Source organism: Cervus canadensis, chromosome 1, assembly GCF_019320065.1.
Source record: "Cervus canadensis isolate Bull #8, Minnesota chromosome 1, ASM1932006v1, whole genome shotgun sequence".
NCBI classification, from domain to species: domain Eukaryota; kingdom Metazoa; phylum Chordata; class Mammalia; order Artiodactyla; family Cervidae; genus Cervus; species Cervus canadensis.
Genome location: NC_057386.1, coordinates 20,096,326 through 20,112,833, shown reverse-complemented (window position 1 = coordinate 20,112,833; position 16,508 = coordinate 20,096,326). Strand labels below are relative to the sequence as shown.

At 39.9% G+C, this 16,508-nt stretch overlaps 1 protein-coding gene across 4 annotated transcripts in view; it reads right to left on the bottom strand.

The window, feature by feature from the left end:
- LOC122441627 (signal transducer and activator of transcription 5B) overlaps positions 1 to 13,958 on the bottom strand; it is a 64,643-nt gene extending 50,685 nt beyond the window's left edge. For 2 of the 4 annotated variants that reach the window (XM_043468469.1, XM_043468454.1), the window contains exon 1: positions 13,785 to 13,958. The gene's annotated coding sequence lies outside the window, so the exon portion shown is untranslated. Of the gene's footprint in view, positions 1 to 13,622; positions 13,648 to 13,784 lie in introns of those variants that run through there. The other 2 variants (XM_043468497.1, XM_043468478.1) reach the window with 2 other exon arrangements.
- Between the last annotated feature and the right edge of the window lie 2,550 nt (positions 13,959 to 16,508).

Genomic DNA, 16,508 nt, shown 5'->3' with positions numbered 1-16,508 from the left:
ATTTTTATTTCATTTCATTTTTAATCAACTCAAATGTTAAACTTAAAAATTGAGGCTCAACTAACTTGATTACTGGAAGACTTTCAAGTAGGTTTGGTTATTAGAATGACCTCAGTATGTGAATCTACTTTATCAACTAAAAGTTTTATGAAATCTGAACATTCATGTACTTCTGGTAGAAACTTTGCATCTAAATTCAGATACGCTGTATGTGTAAAACACATACCAGATTTTGAAGACTCAGCAGCAAAAAAGAAATGTAAAATGTTTCCTTAGTAGTTTATTTTTTTTATTAATTAATTTTGGTTGTGCTAGGTATTCATTTTGGTGAGTGGGCTTTCACTAGCTGCCCCTGGGGCATGTGGGATCTTATTTTCCCAACCAAGGAGGAAATCTGGGTTCCCTGCATTGGGAGGCAGATTCTTAATCACTGGACCACCAGGGAAGTTCATATATTGATCACACGGGTTTCCCTGTTAGCTCAGCTGGTAAAGAATCCACCTGCAATGGAGGAGCCCCTGATTCGATTCCTGGGTTGGAAAGCTCCCTTGGAGAAGGGATAGGCTACCAACTCCAGTATTCTTGGGCTTCCCTGGTGGCTCAGATCGTAAAGAATCCGCCCACAATGCAGGAAACCCGGGTTTGATGCCTGGGTTGGGAAGGTCCCCTTAAAGTGGACATGGTAACCCACTCCAGTATTCTTGCCTGGAGAATCCCCAAGGTCACAAAGAGTTGGACAGGACTGAGTGACTAACTGTGCAGTGAGTATGTGGTACTTGTTGAAATAATAATATTTTGGATATACTGGGTTAAAGAATATATGTTATTAAAATTGATTTCACCTGTTTCTTTTTGCTTTTTTAAAAGGTTACTTCTAAAAAATTACATTTATACTGGACAAGCTTCTTGTCTATAACCAAAATATTTCACATATTCCTATATAACTCTTTAACAATTTTCTAGTTCATACTCATCAGTAACAATTATAACTCTGCTTCTATGTATTGCTTAGAAGGAAAAAATTTTGAAAGCAATCCTAAGGTTTTAAATTTAAAAATTTAAATATATAATTTTACTATACTTACTGAAATGTTAGCATGAAATTACACTATTTCAGTTCAAAGTATTCAGAACATTGCTTTTAAAAATTACATTCTATTTCATAATCTCTATAGAATGATATGTTTAAGAAGACTAAATCTAGTGATTCTTTAATGAAACTACCGGTGATTATCCACCATCTGTTCAAAGAATGTGAAATTCATTTTGAATCATATTAAAAACTATTCCAATGCACATTCTAAAGGAAGTCCATGTGAATTCTCATCTGATTTATTCTCTGAAAAAAAATTTTAGTGATCCAAATAAACAATGTGGTATAATAATTAAAACAAACAAAAAAAATTAAAACAACATGGTATATTCAGAACCACATTAATCTATGGAACAGGATAGACAAGAAGCAGATCTGAACATATAGAGGATTTAGTAAACATTAAGATGGACTTTCCTATCAATGGGGAAAAGAGGAAGCTAATGGGAAGTGGTGGATTTTTCTGGATAACTAGCAAGCGATTTGGAACTGATTTAGGTTGAAACTGTTAACACTTGTGAAACACTTAGCTCAGTGCTGGGCATACAGTGAAAAATGATCAATAAATAATATTGTTACCTTGAGGAAAACTAATAAAGCTATAGTCCCACCTCACTTCTTACACAGAAATAGATTCTAGATGGACTGAGCAACTTAATGCAAAAAAAAATTAGAACCAGGCTTCCCTGGTGGCTCAAGTGGGAAAGAATCAGCCTGCCAATGCGGGAGATACAGGTTCAATCACTGATTGGAGAAGATCCCACATGCCTCGGAGCAACTAAGCCTGTGTACCACAGTTATTGAGCCTCTGCTCTAAATCAAGCTGCAACTCCTGGAGCCCGTGTGCCCTAGAGTCCATGCTCCACAAGAGAGGCCACCGCAATGAGAAACTCAAGCACTGCAACTGGAGAGGAGCCCCTGATCTCTACAACTAGGGAAAAGGCCCGGCAGCAATGAAGACCCAGCACAGCCAAAAATAAATACATTCATTTAAAAAATTAGAACAATCAAATATTCTAAAAGAAAATACAAATGAAAATTTTACCATCTTTGGGTAGGTGTCGTTTTTCTAAGTATGTCATAATAGCCAGATCAGAGAAGAAAAGATTTATCAAGTTAGACTACAAGAAAATTTAACAAGTTTGTACTACAAAAAAAATAGTATACAAGGTTGAAAGCCAAAAAAAAAGAAAAAAACAGGGAAGAAATAATTTGTAATATGTAAGACAGAAATATCTCTGAGGAAAACTCAAGCACCTGTAACAGAAAAGACAGGCTAATTATATACAGAGGCAAATCACAAAGAGAAAACAAAATGGCCAGCAAACTTGTGAAGCACTGTCCGGCCTTGGTAGAAATCAAAGAAATACAAGCAAATATGAGAGACTAGCAAAGATGGAAAGGCTGCCAACACTTAGTAACCAGCAGATGTGGGAAAAAGACCACCCCTTTCATGCACTAGTTACTGGTGGGCAGGTCGACTGGGATAGTCTTTTTGGAGGGCAGTCTGGCACTATCTATGACTATCAAATGACTCAGCAGCTCCACTTCTAGAACTTAACATTAAGGAGATAGTCCAGTAAATGTGAAAAAAATCCACTCTGCCTAAGGAGCTGTACTACTGTATTGTTTATAAAAGTGAAAAACTAGAAACAGCTATCAATTATGAATGGATTAACTAAATTACGGTACAGTTATACAATAGAATACACACCTTAAAAACGTTTCAGTATATTGATATCTATTAGTTCCCTGGGGAAACAAGTCCCCTTTGAGCTCCCAGATAACAAGGTAAGTCTAGAAATTTGTTTTAACAATAAACTTGGGAGTATTTGTTATTTCTTCTCCATAGTCTCTCATCTCCATTACCTGTGTTAACTGAGAGCTGGCTGTTTACAGCTGAGTTGTGTCCTGGGTCCACAAACCTCTTGAAACATGCAAATGTTTGAGTGTGTGTATTCTTTACTGGGAAGAGAGTCCATGGATTCATTAGTGCCTCAAAAGGCCCCCTAGTCCACCACTGGTTAAGAACCATTGGAGTATATAGCTTAATGGGTCAAGTTGTTGACTCACTGCCCTCAAAAGCATATGTGATTGTACAGTGCATGAGCTCAGCAGTCAGTCAATATTTACTTAGTCTTTACTAAGTCTTACCTTGATTGGCAGCCCAATTATCATAAAATTTTGGAATAGATTTCTTTGCACAATTTGAAAGTATTTGAAACACACACACTCAAACACACGCACATACTCTCACACACAATCCCCCAAAGCTCTCTGGCAGCTAGGAGACAAAAAGTGAATTAGACAGTTTCAAACAAAATTATAATATTAACTTTTAAAAGAAGTAATTATTTTTCACAGTCATTTGAATCTTTTTTTTTCCATTTATTTTTATTAGTTGGAGGCTAATTACTTTACAATATTGTAGTGGTTTTTGCCATACATCATTTGAATCTTATATCCATTTGAGCTCCTTTAAAGAGATAACTTTAAGATTTAAGGACTTAGAAAAAGACTTATCTTTGTGAGGACAGCCAAGTTCTCAAAATCAAATAAGGACTAAAACACTATCAAGTAATTAGTTCTAAATGAAGAAAGCAATAAATCACTTCATATATTAATTTTAAAATGTTCAATAATTTACTGATGCCATATTGTGAAATATAGAATACTAAATTTGAGGCCACAATTTATATAATTTTTAAAGTATCTCATGGTTTGGTAAAAATGATTCAGATATTTAAGGGAAGAAAGATTATCTACTGGCCACAATAATATCATAGTGATAAAATAGGTTACAGGGGAAATCAGCAACTATAAATGAACTGAAACCAAAGGAAAACATAATTTTGGATTAAATGAGATTGTCATATTTTCAGGAGGCAGAGGAGGTAAAAAGTGATAAGCAAAAAAGAATAATAAAATCAACAGGATTCATTTATGAAGGCATACTGGGCAATATATGCTTACAGTATTATTTTTAATATACAAAGATAATTATCTTCAAAATACTATCAGATTTCCCTGGTGGTCCAGTGATGAAGACATCACGCTTCCACTATAGGTGGTATGGGTTCGATCTCTGGTCAGGAACTACTAAGATTCCACATGCATCAGGGCCAAAAAGATAAAATAAAAACTTCTACTTAAAAAATAAAAATAAAGTAATAATAATTATTATCTTCATGAACTGGAATTAACTCCTTATGGACTTAGGATTAAAAAAAACCAAAAGGTACTATATGGTCTCTTTTATGTTTTATTATTCCCAAAACTGACTTAAAATTCTGTTATTGGAAATTCCATTATAATAAATTACAAGGTACAATCTAAGTTAAGGTAGATTTTTACTGAGTTGAATTTTACATAAAATATGTAGGTGTTCTGCTGGGCTCAATAGTACATATTTTCTTTAAGACTGTAATTTTATTTGCTGCAAAGTGATAAGACCTAGAGAGCTATGCTTCACAATTCTAAAACCTGTAATTTATGTTCATTTTTGTTCCCTAAACGCCTTAAAATGTTAAATGCTTTTATACACTAGATTTTGTTACAAATAAACTATTTAATGCAAATTTAATTAAGGCAAAACACAAGTGTCCTGCAATGATATATACCCAAAAGAGTCTTTCACCAGAGGTTTCCTTTACCAGATATTCCCAAATGAATATCATAAAAAACACAGAGAAATCATTAAGCATGACTAATGAAATTACAAGAAAAAGAAATCTATACACCTAGATCCTTTGCAGGTATCACCATGAATGAGAAAGCAGTACAAAAGCAAATGCAGAAAATATACTGAAATAATGTTCAGCATTACTAGAAGTTAAATAAGACCATTTTTCCCCCAAAAGTTGAAAAAACAAACACACACCTTCAGTATGAAATGACTGGCAACCCAGTAGGGCATATACACAAGTAAAATAACATAATTTCCTTATTATATTTATAATCAGTATTATAATTCTCCATCAGCTTATATATAAAAGTATGAAGCACTCCAGCAAATATAAGAAACAACTCAATCCTCAAGTTATATCAACTCTAAGAATATTAAATACAATAAAATGATTTTAATATCATTCATCAAAAAAAGAGGTCCTATCATCAAGCCAAATATTTAACACAAACATCACAATCTACTTGTTTCTCTGCTCCTAAAAAGGAAACACTAACTGAAAACAAAAACAGGTTTCTCACTCTGAGATAAATCAAAATACAGAAGCCATTTTACAAATAACTTTTGCCCCAACTTTATTGAGATATAACTGACATAACATTGTGCAAACTTAAGATGTAGATGAAATGATTTGATATAAGTATATATTGCAAAACGATGACCACAATAAGGTTAGTTAACACATCCATCAACTCACATAGTTACAATTTTTGTTTGGTGAAAACTTTTAGATCTACTCTCTGAGCAACTTAAAACACATAGTATAGTATTGTGTATATAGTAATATAGTCACCATGCTGTAATTTACATCCCCAGAACTTATTCATCTTAATAACTGGAAATTTGTACCATTTAACCACCCTCATCCATTTCCCCACTGTGCTCGCCTGGCAACCACCAGTCTGCTGTTTCTAGGAGTTCAGTTTTTGTAGATTCCACAAGTAAGTGAGGTCAGACAGCATTTTCTTCTGTCTGACTTACTTCACTTAGCATAATGCCCTCAAGGTTCATCCACACTGTCACAATGGATTTCCTTCTTTTTATGGCTAAACAATATTCCACTATTATAGAGCTGTCTCACATGTTCTTCACCAATTCATTAAAAATAACTTTCTTTTCTTGTTTACAAAAGTATTTCCTATTTATTGTTGTTGTTGTTTAGTCGCTAAGTTCTGTCCAACTCCTTTGCAATCACAAGGACTTCAGCATGCCAGGCTTCTCTGTCCATGGGAGTTTCCAGGCAAGAATACTGGAGTGGGTTGCCATTTCCTTCTCCAGGGTTCCTATTTATTATCACCTATTTACTGTAGAAAAATGGGAAACTACTAGAAAGTGGACACATACACCCAGAATCCCACAACCCAGAAGAAATATTTTTTCAGTGTCTATTCTTATGCCTGGCCTATATTCTTTTAGGAGTTATTTCCTAAAAGCTACTGTTTTTATATGTGTCCTGTTGAAATTTACCAATATAACTGTTATATAATGTTCTATCCCAACTAGATTTCTTACACTTAAGGAATAAAACTTCAAAACCATAAATTTTGATATCACATTTCTGGGACAAAATTTAAAATACGTGATTAAGGTAATAAGTTATCTTATGGACCCATTCCTTTAAAATTATGTGTTTTACTCTGGTATTGCAAAATCAAAGGATTATGCTTCATTACCAACTCAGCATGTTCACTGCAGCCATGTCATTCAGGAAGCCAAACATTTTCTATTTTGTTTTGGTACCTTCAACAGTTAAGGAGGAAGGCCAACCTCTATGACACATTACAGTGTATTAGTATTTTTACTTGATGTTTAAACTCACTGAAGGATAAACTCATCTTTAAAATATGCCCACATTCAGGGTTTAACATATCATTACACAATTGAAACAATAACAATACAAGAACAAGGAATATTTGCACTACATCCCTATGCATTGGACCTTCCGTTATCTTCTGGAGTAAGACTCTACAAAGCTCAATTCTGACCAGCACTCTCTCTTACTTTCTACCAGAAACATCACAAATCCTAAAAACACAAATCCACAGGCTGAAGTGACTGTTTCATTCTGTAAAGAGCTATATATTTCTGTAGATACCTCGGTTGCTACTTTTTTCAAGCCTAAAAGACGACCAAATCATTTTTAGAAACATGAAACAAAAGGAAAAATAGAATCAGCATTATTTTTGAGAGAATATTTTTGCCTAGTTTAAACCATGAATATATTGTAGAATGCTATATCATGAAGCTGATAAATCCTAATTTTTAGTACTTTAACAGATTAAGTACTCAACAGTTTCTTTTTTTCTGCTACAATGATATTTTAAATATAGTTTGCTACAATGATATTTTAAATTTCTCCCAGTTCGGATTTTTTAAAATCCCATTCTTTATAAAAACATATTGATTTGCTATCAGTTATAGGCTCTGAATTTTAGACAACACAAAATAGTTTTTCACAAACTTTCTAATTGACTCTCACCTAAAGGCTGGAAACCCCCACTGAAGGCTTTTTAAACTCATCAGACATACATACACACTTAAAAAAAAAAAAAGTTTTAATTGTAGGATTTCACTGACACAAACATAAGGAAATTCTGAGTTATACATACTTCACATTAAGCTTTTTCCACTGACATTGTAACTTTTGTCAACATTCAAAGAAAATTCAACTCTGGTCAAAGGTGACAGTTTGACAACCCTGGAAGCTAACATCCTCTGTTTATTTGAACAAGTTCATACTGTCTGCTCAGGGAATTGAAGTTTTTCTCATCCCTGACTTGATCTCTCAAGTTCAAATCACTACACTTTAGGGTTGTGAATTCTGTCTCCAAGATCTAACTTTATAATCCACCTCTAAAAAAAGAGATGAGAGAATAATGTAAGCATCAGATATGAAAAGGAATACGTTCTGAGACTACTTTCTAAGGGCCTTTGCACAACTAGAAACATATGCAATAAGTTCAGTTGCCTTAAAAACTATCCCCTCAAATTAAAATTCATAAGTCTTTCTATTTCAAAAAACACAATTACTGGCTTTAAAACAAGAATAGGACCATAGATCCCTTCAAAATAAAGTTGCAAATAAATGAGCTGGATACTTGCATTCTCAGTCAACAAACATGCATGTCTCAAACCACACTGACACAGAAGATCCTTTTGTTTGTAAACAGAAGCCAAAGAGACAGCTTATAGCTCTTCCCCTGTGATGTACATGGTAACGTCAGTAGAAAGGACAACAAAGGACAACTTAGAGTTAAAATGAAGACTTTCTCTATTTTAACATAATTTCTATCAGGAATATATAAATTAGTTGTAAAACACCTACCATCACCTTCATAAGCTTAAAAAAATTCCAAATATACATTTAAAATTTTCTATTAAAAAAACAGAAAGTCCATTTTGGAACACAAAGAACCATAAACCTCTAAAGAAACCAAACGTCTCCCTGCAAAGTGACAGTTACCCGCTCTCCTCCGACGTGCAGTGGGTAACAACTGTTTCTGGATTCAGCTTGGCCTATGTCTGAATCCAGCCCTGCCATTAGCAGCAGTGTGACCTTGGACAATTACTTAACTTTTCTGTGGCCATTTCTTCCTCTTTCATCTCCTCAGATCTCCTCGGGATAGAACCCACCTCTCTGAGGATCATGAGTTAAAACACGCCAAGAGCTTATAACAACGTCTGCTTGGCACTCTGTAAGTGAATGGTGTTGGGTATTATTTTTTACTATCTTTCCACTTTTAGGTTTGGGGCAAAATTTGAAGTACTTTAATTTTCTGATCACTTTTTGAAAGATAGCATAATAATCATTATACAAACAATTAGCATACCTTCTCAAATGAGCCCATGGTAAGTTAAGAGTTATAGCCCAGAGGGGTAAAGAGTTTTTGTTTTTTTTTAAAGAGTTTTTCTTTTTTTATACAAATCTTGGACGTGGCTGTTACTGGTAGCTTTGGCTTGATTTCCCATATGCAAAAGAAAATCCCCTACCAGGAAAAGACAGGCAACATCAGAGAACACTTGGGTTTGTCCTGATCATCGCAGGGTAAAGCCAAAGTCAGTTTTACTAGCCTGATGGGCACTGAAAATATTAGTCACCAAATTAATCCCAACAAATAACAATAATTGATTGGCTCATTGATGTATTTCCCCTTGTCTTCCCCAACCTTTCTCTGAGTAGTCAGAAAGGAAAGTTTTCATATTTTCTGAGAATCTCATTATTGCTCTCAAACCATACTCCGTATCTTAGTAAAATTAAAAAATGAGTCAGCATAAGCACCTCAAAAAACTAGTAGTGCACAGAATACGGTGATATTTCTCTTTATACTAGAAATAAATCTGGAAAGTAATTATAAAGAGTTCATCAGAGTGCCAAAGGCAATGGAAGAACAAATGGGGAATGAGTGTTGGATTCTGCAAGCTAGTTTCCAAAAAATTTTCAATCAATATATGTATTTTTCATCTTAGTAGTACTATAACACATGAGAAATGGAAGTAATTATTATGAATAAACCCAATGAAGAAAATACCCAGTATGTGACAAACTCATACTTCTTTATTGACAATGGAGGGGGGGGAAATGGGAGATCAAGACACTCATCAACCTTATTTGCAAATTGCATTATGCATAATCATGCCACATGCTAATACAGTACTGCCTTCAGTGATGTGATCTAAAAGAAAATTTACAAGACAGAAACTGTCCCTAAACTGCAAACATGTTTGAATGCCAATTTAATCAGGAGTCTATTAAGTCATTACATTTCTTATAATAAAGTTAGCTGAAGGCGAGGAAAAGCCCACTTGCTTCAACTACTGAAACAATACTATATGTACTTCTCTCAAGGATATTCTTCTCCGCAACGCTCCATATGACTCAGAGTCCAACATTTATATTAAAAATGACCTACCACGTTAATGATTATCCAGGAGGGTCAAGGAAGAGTTTTATGACTGAGGGTGATTCCTCCAAAGTTCTACCATCACCACACTAAATTTCTCCTTGTTCTTATTTAACTCCTCCATGACACCCTACACGACTTCTAGGTGAGGTCAGAAAAGCTGGTATAGTCACTGCTAGATAGATGCAGTTCCGTATCATATAAACCTATGGCAACCCCCCCTCGAAAGCTCTGACAGTCAAAGCTACACATAACATGTTTTCACTCTATCTTAGTGCTGTGCGTTTTCTAGGTACCTGGCAGGAAAACAGAAAGGGGCAGCCCCATTTTTCTGTTAATTGCACCTTTGTTGTGGTAGTTGTTGTTAAGACTTCTTCCAAGGCAGCTAAACCTTGAAGGGAGCTGGGAAGATTGGGGATATTTTGTCTTTCCAACCGGGTATTCAGTAGAGCTGTCATGAGGCAGTACGATGGGTCAAAGACAAACCACATGACATCTGATGCTCGTCTTTGTACGTATAAAATAAAAATGTGACACTACCAAAAGGTTACCATGTGGACCTAATTTTGAAAATACAAACAGGAAGCACCCCCACCCCAATATTACCATTAAAAAAAAAGGAAACCAAACCTCAAAGATACCTTCCAAGGAAGTCATGGGTGTGACCAAAACTAACAAAAGTAATAAAACGTCATCCAAAACCCTAAAACCACCAAAAGTGAGGGTCTCGTTCAACTAAAAGTCAAACACCTGTAAATTACTCCTTTCTTTGATTAGAAAAATAGCCTAGATTTAGATATGTAAAATCCTCTCCAAATGGGCTTAGGTTTTTTAATAGTAAAGGAGCATCACTCATCAGAAAACATCCAATGTAAACAGGCTATTTAATTAAAATAAGGACATGACAATTAAGAGAAAGCAAAGTAAAAACATTTTTAATCGCTGTTGTCACAATTTAAATGTACAAAAAAACTGATCAGTGGAAACTAGGTTGTTAAATCTGACTTTCCTATTCCCAGAAATAAGCACAAAACTGTTGTTTCCAACATTGCAGGGGAAAAAATACTTCCGATTTTAGAACGGTTCTATTAACAAAGCGCAGATTTAAAGAAAACTCTTTTCCTTTAAATACCACACAAAATCAGGGACAGTGATACTTTAGAACAAATTTTTAAACATTTTTATTAAGAAGTATCAAAGTATTTTGATACTTTATTATGCAGTAAAAGGATATTTTTTTGAAGAGCTCAGTAACCTAGAACTGTCAGATAACTTTTTCAAAGAATAAGTTTCAAAAAAACTAATAAAAAACAGGAGGTTTTCTGCTTCTTTTTGTAGGAATAATGTACACTACACTATTTGTACACATAGAATACACAATAATGTACACCAGAGTGTAGGTAATCTACACGCTAATAGAAAGGGAAAAATATGTGTCCCTGGTGGTCATTGAACATCCAGACATGTATGAAAATTTGTGAGATACACACGTTTGTAGGGCACTAGAAGAGTTAAGCTTCCTTGGCTTCTACCTTCAACCTGCAATTTAATCTTGAGCTTGTTATTTACCTATTTACAACATCATCCTTTTCTAACAGACTATCTGTATCAATTACCTATACAAAAATAAGTCAAATGAACTACCAAAAGCACACTGATTAATATAAACCTAACCTAACACAAATCACAAATAATTTGAATATGATATGCAATAACTTTAATATAATGATACAACTTGAAACAATTTGACATTAAGTACCCAAAGAGCAACAAACAAATGATACCTTTTACTAGTCCTGATGTGGGTTTTGCATATGTAAATAAAATTGTTTAAAAAACATCAATCGAGAGCAAGAAAATGAAGATGAAATGAGAAGTTGGGCCACAATAGGAAGTGCTGACCAAAATATTCATGTTGTAACACTCCAAACAATGATAGCACTTTCTCCCCCTCCCATCATGTATATCACGAAGTACCCGATTAAGAAACATAGCCACCTTAAATTTCTTAACACAATTCATATTAACAGCCTGTGGGCAAACATGTGCATCCTGACTAGTAAGAAGAGGGGATAATTTATTTAGTTGGGTGTACAGCAAAGATTTTGCGCAGTTTAGCTCCCAGTTGTGCAATAACCAAACTGCTGGTGATAGAAATCAACTCTTTTTTTTTTTTTTTTTTAATGTTTTGCTTTTTCAAAAGAAGATCTCTCCATTCTCTCCCTGTGTCTCAACCAGGTGCTTGAATTTTCCATCTTCCAAAGGCTACAGAAAACAAGCAATCTACTAGATAACACCAACCTGACCAAAAGTGTGCTGTTTTGGTTAAACCCACAGACATCACAAACTGTCACATAATACATTTTCTTAAAATCAGCAGCTCCCTTCTCCCCCTTACACTATCAATTCTAACAACTGTGATCTTCGAAGAGATGGAAACTGGTACCAACACAAACAAGAAACCTGAAGCCTTGAAATAAAGTCAAGCAATAGAATTCCACCAAGTAACACTATCAAAACTGATCTTGTGTTCACAGTGTTAGGGAATGACATTTTAAAAATGACAGGCATGCTAAACACATAGTCAGTGAACACCAACAATGTGATCAACAATGTGATCAATATAATGTAAACAAACAATCAGAAAAACGTTGAGAAAAGAGGCAGAGTTTTATCTTTGCTGAACGATAACAAAATTATTTGAGATAATATACTCAACAGCTGAAAGCTTATTATGGCCCAGGCAGCTATCCAACCACTTTGGAAATCTAAGATACAAGAGGACGATAAACACCATCTGAAGACTGAAACAGGGACCTAAGCTCAGTTTAATAATTAGGTGATACACTGGCCCTTTCAAGGGGTATTCCCCGAGGGCATTCCAGAGACAATTTATGAAACTGTATTTAGGGAAAGATCTACTACTTCTCTATGCTTCGGGAAGAGCACTGATCTGAGAGTCTTCAGACCGACATTTCAGTTCCTGAAGTTCTAAACATCTGTGGGAACGGAGCAGGCCGATCCTTCCACGTACCTGGCCTCAGTTTCCTCATTTGTTCAATAAAGAAGGCAGCATTACCGCGGGGGTCCTTTCCAGCTCTAACAGTCTACGACCCACTTTTAGCACTATTTATTTGATACGATGGTATCAAATACAATGACAGGATCAGAGGGGACAAGAAAAACAAAAACAAAAGTGATGCGGCATGGCTCTTTAGGAAAGAGAGGGTTGCTATCTCTTTTTGCCCCTAAATTTCCTGTGGTTCGCATTAATCCCCTCTTCCTAAAACTGGAGCTTGTTTTCCAGTCTTTGCCTTTTCCATCATTGCTGGCTACGAGTGTTTGCAAACGCCTCTTGCTCCATACAACTTCTTTTCCTCTTTGATCCTCCTGACCATCTTTGCCAGATTCCTTTAGCCTCAGACCAGCTGGGGAGACACAACGGACTACCCTTCCGACGCTGCGTATCTGCCCCCAACATCAGGAGCACTTTTTTAAAAACTCTTTAATCCTGGCTAGGAAACCAGAACGCGCCGCGTCCCACCGCCACACGCACCAGCCTGGGCTTGACGGGTCCTGAAGGGGGATTCTGCAACCCCCCCTCCCCTCGCCCCCCGAGCCTGAACAAAACGCTCGTATTTGTTGTCTGGACTCCTTATAAGGCGCTGTTCCTTGAAGCTTGGCTAAATCCCCCCCGCCCCACCGCCCCCCGCCGCGCTCATCCCACCCCCCAGGAGTCGCTGACACCTCTCTTGAGATAAGGAGAAACGCGAGGAGCCGGCGGGGGGTAACTGCACCACGAAGGCGTGAGCTGCCAACCGCAGCCCACCCAGACACTCGCGCACGCACGGTCTCTGCCCGCTACCCACCCCGGCCCGCCGCAGCCTCCGCACGACGCCCCTCGCGCGGCCCTCCAGCCTTCTCCCCGAGTGGCTCCCCTCACCCAGTGCGCTGTCCCTGCGGCCGCCCTCCCGGCCCGGGGAGCGATGGCGGCGGCGAGGCCCTGCCGGGTGTCTGGGCGGCCAGGGCGCGGGGCCCCGCCCAAGCAAGCTCCCCGGCCTCCCTCCGCGGGCCCCAACCCTCAGACCGGCCCCGCAGCTCCTACCTCGCTCGGCCCCTCGGGCGCCAGGGGCTGCCTCCTACCCGCTCTCTGGCTCTCCCGCCCGCTCGCTCGCTCCCTCCCTCCCTCGGCCGGGCCGCCGCGCGTCGCCGCCAGCGCTCGGTCCCGCCCGGGGTGACGGCTCCGGCCGAAGACTCTCCTCGCGCTGGGGCCCACGGGGGCGCGCGCGCCGCTCGCGCGCGGAGTCCCGACCGCGCGCGTCGCCCGCAGCCCCGAGCGCGCCCCGCGCCGGCGCGCGCCGCTTCCTGGTTCCGCCCGGCGCGCGCTCGCGAGCCCCGTGGTCCCTCGCCCCACCTCCGCGGCCGCCCTGGAGGGACCCGGAACCCCCTCAGCGCGTCCTGGGCGAGTGCGGGGGCGCCAGTGCCGCTGGCAGCCCCTCTTCGCTGTGCTGGAGCCGCTTTGCAGCTTGACTCCCGGGCGGGTTCGCGGGCCGCGAGCACATGCTGCTTTGTTTGGGTAGGGTCCGCTGCCCCCTGTTGTGGTCGTGTTGATTGGCCCACCCTCTGCGGCCCGCCCACCTTCCTTCGCCCGAGCTGGGGCCCGCGTTCTGGGTCCTATCCCTCGCAGGCCGGGGTCAGAAGTCCACTGCTGCCCCATCAATAATTATCCCGGGTTTGCTCCCTGGAGGGCGTTTCAGCCTGGGCTCCTGCCGCTTACCACACGGAGGACAGGCAAGAGGAAAGCCTGAAGGGACACAGCAGGAGTTTACGCCGACCCTCCATCCACTGTTCCACAGAGTGAATCTATGGGGGCCAGAGGTGTCTGAGATACTTCCCTCTCTGGGGAATCCCACCAGTGGAACTACAGGAGGGACTCTCTATCCAGAGAGAGAAGAATAGATAGGGTCAGCTGTGTAGGATCCGGAAGAAAGGGTCTCTGAGAGCCTTTTCCATGTAATGGGGAGGGGGTGCAGTATCTGAGAAGGCAGCCTGAGTCACCCACTCTCCTCTGGCTACATCTCTGGAGCTGGCCGACGGTTTCCCTGGCAACCCTCCAAGGGCCAGCACCAAAGCAAGGCATGTCAGATCTCCAGAAACCGAGCTGCAGCAGCAGAAAGAAGGAGAAGGACCCCCTCCCCCCCCCAAAAAGCACAGAGCATGTCCCTTCCCTACAGTCTGAAAATCTTCCTGTCCAGAGATGACCATGATCTGCAAGTCCCCACGTCCTCCCATAATCCTCCCTTGGCAGCTCTTCCCAGCAGCCTTGCCTTCACCTCCTGAATAACACCAGCCACAAAGATCTTTGTCTGCAGCTGATCACCAGCTCTTTCTCCGCCACCCAGGCTACCGCTTTTCTCCCACATTCTGGGCCAACACCTGGCACAGTGCTTCTCACGGAGTAGGTACTGAGAGCTTGGAGGCCAGAGCTGGAGGCCAGGCTGGAGCAGGAAGCTGGACGGAAGTGCCAGCCCTGAGCTCTCTGGCAACCCCTCTGACAGTAACTGTCCATGAGGTTTCAACACTTAGGCACACCATATCGCTTTCTTGTAAGCTTTCATATACCAGTCCCTCTGCCTGGAATGCCCTCCTGCCACTTGACATCTGCCTTTTGATGACACTTGCTCTAGGCAGTGTGCACCTCACCCTCCCCGTTTCCAACCACACATTTATGCTCATATTATGGCACCTCTCATGCTGAAGGACAATTTCTTGTTTACATGCCTTTCTACCCTCAATGACACACAAGATCCCATTCACCTTTAAATGCTCCTACGCTGTCCCAGCCCAGAGCAGACACTCAGTAAATATTTGAGGAACAAACCCTACCCTCTAGGAATAGAAATGGAAACCAGGATGACTGCATAGTAATTAAAAGCACAGAATCACAAAATTAAAAGCACAGCACAGGTAAAGGTTCTGCCTGCCAATGCAGGAGACGCAGGTTCAATCCCTGGTCCAGGAAGATTCCACATGCCTCGGAGCAACTAATTGGGTGCGCCACAACTATTGAGCCTGTGCTCTAGAGCCCGGGAACTGCAACTACTGAAGCCTGAAAGCTCTAGAGCCTGCACTCCGCAACAAGAGAAGCCACCACAATGAGAAATCCGAGCACTGCAACTAGAGAGTAGCCCCCACTCTCCACAACTACAGAAAAGCCCGTGCAGCAATGAAGATCCAGCACAGCCAAAAATAAATAAATAAAATTATTAAAAAAAAAAAAAAAACAGAATCTAGAACCAGATTCACTATCAGCTCCTTGAGTTGTGTGACCTGGAGCAAGTTTTCTGTCTTGATTTCCTCATTGTAATATAATAATGGTAATAGGACCTACCTCAAAGCATTGTGGGGAGAATTTAGTGAGTGAGTACACGTAAAGTGCTTCGAATGCTATAAAACACTATGGGGCTGTTAACCATTATTGTTGTTCTTAAGATTTACACTCCTCTTCCTACGACTGGTCAGGTCTAGGACTCAATGCAGTTGCCTTGGCTGTTGTTCACCAGCGTGGAAGGTGTTGGTCTGATGCTGGGAGGGCGGGGCAGGTATGTCTCTTGACTCTTGCATCTCATAGCACATCTCTGACTGACCACTAGGCACCAAGCTAGATCTGGCCGGCTGTGGGTACAGACACAAAGGACGGAATGTTCTGGTTACTACCTTTGCAAAACAAGAATGTTGTCCACCTGAGAGAGGAAGGAATGTTCACTACCTACCTCTCCCTCCTTTCACTGCAGACGGGGTGAGACCCTACCTGGGTCTCCTGGTTCTC